The sequence below is a fragment of the Corvus kubaryi genome, unplaced genomic scaffold (assembly GCF_017639235.1).
Source record: "Corvus kubaryi isolate FWS band 111438036 unplaced genomic scaffold, C.kubaryi_AGA036_p1.0 78, whole genome shotgun sequence".
Taxonomy (NCBI): Eukaryota; Metazoa; Chordata; class Aves; order Passeriformes; family Corvidae; genus Corvus; species Corvus kubaryi.
In genome coordinates, this window is record NW_024582065.1 from 9,124,963 (window position 1) to 9,130,962 (window position 6,000).

Here is a 6,000-nt window from a genome sequence, read left to right on the forward strand (position 1 = left end):
CTCCCAGCCAGTGCACATGCTCCGTCAGACTTTTCCCATGTTTTAGTTCCACTCTGACTCCTGAACAAGTTCAAGTTAATTTTATACTTCCTGACTAATTGGTGGTTTTGTCAAAGAACACGTTGTCAGAGGTTCTGGGTTACTAAAAGCTTAAGATTTTAAGTGTTTTTTCTTGCCATATCTTGCCCATCCAACCACGTTATTTTAAGTTTGATTCAGTGTCACAACACACAATGCCACAGAAAGGTCTGAAACAGAATTTGTAACTAAAATCTTGGGCTGTTTAGGGAACAAAATTAGCTCTTTTGAAACCCTTCAGAACCCAGCACCCCTTCAACAGAGAGCAAAGGGGTTTCTCTCTGGGGAAGGGTACCCTGGCTGCTATCCATTTTCAGCCTCAGAACACAATAATTTACTTCAAATGCACGATAACCCTACCAAAAGATTTGAATTAGGTTACTTAGGCATGAAAGCTAGCAACGATATCCATCAAAGTAAAACACCACGCCAGCCTGAGACAGCAGAGAAAGATCTGTCATTTGTGACCCGAGTCCACCATCTGCCTTGGACAAGATCTTGTAGTAGAAAGTCCCAGCTTGGCTAAGAGGAAGAAAAAGAGCCACAAACATATTTAGAGATTTACAAAATTAATAAATAAAAATAAAAGTCCTATTTCCCTGGAAAGCCATGAATCCAAAAATATTTTAAATTGGCTCAATCCAGCATCCTCTTGCCTCAGCAGATCTCCATCGCACGCATGTGCTGTCATACCTGCCAACTTCACTTGCAAAACTCATCTATTATTCCTCTCTCCAGTTCACACGGCACAGCACAGCCATGGAAATGAAAAAAAGGATGACTTTAGCAGGGACCATCAGTGGTGGAAATGCTTAGTTTGTAGACCACAAGCTAGGTTACAAGATTAATTTCTCAGCATAAGTTCTCTCCATCAGTCTTACACTGAGGAACATCCTGAGATGAGTAATGAATTCCACGGCCTTTTGTTTGCTTATTTTTAATAGGTCATTGAAATTTTTTTAAAAATTAGTTAAATTAGGCATCTGCAATACTGTATTCTCCAGTATCTTTGGAGAACACAACTGTGCTAAGTAATTGATCTCCAACTTGAGAAGTTATAGTCAATTTTTTTTTTATCTTTTGAATTTCAAATAAAATCTGGGGGGAGAAACAGGAGCTCTCAGGATAAATGTACCAGTCCCAGGTGGATGGCATTTTTAAAACCACAGACACAACTTTGCTGGTTTGGCCTCTTTCTTTACATTTCTTACAGGGCTATGAATTAGTTTAATTTCTCCCTATAGATAATGATGTCATCTCCATTGTGCCACTCACAAGAACACGAAAGATGCTTCCAGCTCTTCATTTGCTAAAGAAGCTTCCTCAGTCTTCGCATTCTCCACCAGACATCACATCCCGTCCTCCCACTAGCACCAAGCAACAAATCTCTGAACAGCAAAACAGGATCAACATCTTGGAGGCACCACACATGCCAGGAGCCCCAGGAAGTCCCTTGTTCAGTGAGTTTGGGCAGGTTAATAACACCACAGCCAGGCTGGCACAGGGGAGTGCGGCGCAGCTGCTGCAGCTCCTGGAGCAGGAGCAAATCCCAGTTTCTCCAGGAGGAGCACACAGCCTCGCCAATCAATACCAGCATTCAAAGTGCTCTCAGCCTTGCAGGGACATCAGTCCACAACAACAGAACTCTCTCCCCAAAGCTCCTTTCATACACTAGAGTTGCTAAAAGTAACACTTGGAATTACTGTCCAGGGAAAGACTAGAGAAAAACAATCAAAGTTAGTTTATTTTGGGCCATTAGCTGCAGTTTGTGTCTGGCCACTTCAGTTCCCCTGATAACAGGAAACCTGCTGTGCCTAAATGCAACACTGATGGAGTTTATTTTATTTCTCAAAAGAAGTTGCACTTGGGAAGCCACAACCTGTCAGGGTAGGAGAGCACACAGTTCCTGATGCAGAGGCAGGATCAAAACCAGGATTAGAAACCAGCTGCTACACAGACTGAGGGTGTTCTCCTCAGGTGGGCAGTGAGACAGAAACCCTTTCATCCCTCAGTCCAAATTAGGGTGTAAATATTTTTATTGCCTGCTTAGCCACCTTTGGAAATCTGTATCCATGTCAACACCACCATTATATTGAATTCTGCTCTTGTCAGCACAAAAAACCTGCCTGGTTTTCAGTCCAAAACTATACTTTTAGTGATATAAGAGTGTCGATTATAATGCCATCAATCTATCTTATTCCACAGTTCAAACACAGTTCATCTCTATAACTTGACACTTGTGTTAGTGAAAAAAATCCTTTTTAAAAAAAAAATACATAAATGCTTTGTGCACTGAAAGAGCATTTGGTTCTGCTGGTTTATGAGTTCTTCACTTGCACAGCTTCTCTGTTGTGGAAACAAAAGTCCTTGTATTGGGCTTTCTCAGTGGTATTTGCAACCTCCTACACTTGCTGTAACAGGGTGTTCAGAAACAGTTCTTACTGGCCTGGGAAAGTTTATCCATTATTTATTTACTGCAGAAATACATTGAAGAAAACAGTAACAAGGTAAAAGAACATTCTTGCAAAGGCTTGTTGCTGGTTTTGACAGAAACAAAGAGTAATTAAACCTAGCTAACACCTTTTCACTGAGCATTTTGCTCTAAAGCATTTATAACTCACGCACTGCAGGACCAGGAACAGAACAGCAGAACCAGAACAGTGCAGCACTGTCAACACCAGGAAAGGCTGTCCCTGAAATTCAGTGGACAAATACTACCAGGCAATTTCATGCTTTACCAACACAAAATCCAGAAGTTAAATTCAGAAGCATGATTTCTGCAGACACTCATATGTTTCTGTTCTAAATTTTCTAGAATTTGCAAATTAGAACTTGGGAGACTCTAAAGTAACCCAGCACATGTCTTGTGCAGTCCAAATCGTGGTCTGTCCTATTACTCTGCAAAACTGTTAGGGAAAAAAATCCTGCCTTTCACCACGTGGTTTCAGACAAATGACAGTGACATTCCATTTATCTCTGTGCTAAGAACGAAACTTAAGTACTGTTTTTTCCTCTTGGAATATTGCCATGGAAGTTAAAAGCTAATAGAGGAACCAATGTCCTCCCCACTGAAGGATAAGCACAGTTTGGTGAATAACACCACTCACAGAACTGCGGCCCAAGTGGTTGTGGCCATTTTTTCCCATTTACCATGGGGAGAATATATTGCATTTCTAAACTGATCTCATTCCTAAATACTGCAATGAGATATCAAAGCATGCAGGTGTCACCAAGCTGCTTTGTGGAACTAGCAAACCCTGCAAAGTATCTGCAGCCGCTCAAGAAGTTTTTTTTTCAACACCAGGAACAGTAAATTGAATGAAACAGCTCAGAGGTAACAAACCAAAAAAATCTTGAAAATTACTTCTCTATCTCCCAGTAACCAGACAGTACTGCCCACCCTCCCTTTGCTAACCTGGGGGAGATGGCAACCTCCATGCTGGACTTTACAAGAGACTGAAAAAACATTACTCAGTCTTTTCTATTTTGATTGCAGTTATCAAGTTTCAATGTACTTTTATTAGCAAAAAACCCAAAAGCAGACCTTAGATACACACACAAGCATTTCACAACTCTTCAAACATCACTTCTCTAATTGCTGTGAAAGGTGTAAATGTTGTGCTGTTTGCATGGAGAAGAGACCCCACTGCCCAAAAATTCAAGTGACTTGCCCAGTGCCACAGTAACTCAGTGGTAGCACTTGGAACAGTGTAAGTTATTCATTTACTACACACACCCAGCATGGAGCATCCTCTTCCCCCTTTCTAGCTTTCCACCTCCTTAGGCTTCATTAATTTAATTTGAGCAGACACTGCATTCCTGGCTGCTCTTGTTATTCAATCTCTCTTGCAAGATCATGGGTTCCTCACAGGTCAGCTTGGCAAACTGTCAGAGGAAACGCTCCACAACCATTACCTGTCCATTCATGAGAGTCAAATTAGCAATTCAATATCTGAATATGGCATGATTAAACTCAGGAACCTAATTCACAACGTGTCCTACTTTCAGGCATCAAATTTTTTGAGCCTGTGCTCTTTTGAAAGTCAAACTGATGAGGACTCGGGAACCTTGTGTCTTTTTCAGAAGAGAACAATGGAGCCCCTCTTTTGTCAGGCAGCAGGACACACACAGTCTGTTCTCAGGAAGAACAGGAGCCAAAAAACAAGAACACTTCAGAACACTAGCGAGGGACCTGAGCTTTTCTGCAAGATAAGGGGAAGCTTTGCAGCCCCGCTCTGTAGAGCAGCCAGCTCCTCAGCACCGAGCACTCTGCACACCACATTCCAGCACATCATTTGGCTTTGAAGAAAAAACCCAAAGGCTCTCTTTGCCACTTGGTTTTTCTAAAGCTCCAGCTGACATAGGAGCAAGCTGTGGAGAATAAGGGAGTTTATTCTTCTCTCTCTTAAAAAACCAACAAAATAATCAACCAGTCAAAACCCAGCTTTCACATTAGATATTGGGTGACCATCTAAAACACCCAAAACCAGATGTAAAGGATGGAAGGTCTGAGAGCATCTCTCTCACAAATCAGAAAAACCATTGGGAACTCCCAGATGACCAGGAGTGCCCCTGTCGTTGCTTCCCCTGCCTGCACCCAAACCACAGCCCTCAAACAACATCCCTTCAGTCTGCTCCACACTGAGCTCCAGCCATCCAACAGCAGTTTGTAACTCCTGTGAGTTCATTCAGGATGGTTACTTTGATTTTTTCAGGAGATATTTCAAACTTTGCTACAATATTGTCAGCTGGAAAGGACCTACATCGATCACCTAGTCCCACTGTTAACAAGAGGAGCACAAATAATGAAAGCAGAGCAAGAGAAAGAAAGGAGAGGGGAAGTACAGTAAATCCTGAACTCCTCAGCTCTCCGCCAAAATTCAGTCTTCTATAGACTGTGCATGAGACTTGCTACTGTGTTGTGTGATGAGGGCAAAGAGAACTCATTGAGACAAGGTGCACCTGCTAAAACTGGCACTAAAACCAGGCAGCTACTGCAACAGTGGTGCCCAGCACCAACAGAAAGCAAGTCTTTGTTCTTCTGGCACAAGAGAACTCCTTTACTGTGAGTACCACATACAGATCAAACATTTATAAGCAAAAGAAAAGAACCTAGCCAAGGGATTTGTATTAAAATAAAGATTGCAGATCGCAGTGTGAAAGGAAACAGGGAACGTACCAGTGAGTCCCATGCCCAGCCAAGTTCTCCCCGAGCAGTCCTTCCTCTGAAGGAGAACTGCAAGGAGACAGCCTGAGCCAACAGTTTCTACAGCAGCTGCAGAAGCACCAGTTCAATGATATTCAAACCCTGCAGTAACTGCAGAAGCATCAGTAAATGGATACTCCAGAAGGAACATTTGACAGTTTCTCCTGGACTCCCTTTGCCTCCCTGGGCAATCCATTGATCCCTATCAGCTTAGTTCAACTCTGGAATTGCCCATTTCTCTGCAAATGCTTCTGAATCCTCTTTACCCCTAATATTCTTTCAGCACACTTGCTCCCCTTCAAAACTTCGTGAAACAGCCACCAGAGAAAGTTTTGTAGAGACAGTGCTGGAAGGATGAGTGTCCTTATCCTGCAAGGGAAAGACCAATGCATCCAAGCGTGGTGCTGCTGCAACTCCTCACAGAGGGTGGAATGCTGTTATGACAGTGGCACTGGGCTGCAGCTGCACCACTAAAAGCACACTTGGAAGCATCTCAAGGGGAATCAAAACAGAGGCCAGATACCACCCAACTGCACAGAAAGAGCAGATCCATTTGTAACGTGGCTATTTTAACACTAATGCAGAAGCCATATTAAGGAACACAGACTATTTCACCTAAGAATTGGCATTTACTGAAGGATGCTTAGGGCAGGACATCTCTTATTCCCTCTTTAAGAATCTGCTGTAATAAATCACAGCACCTCAACAGTCACAGC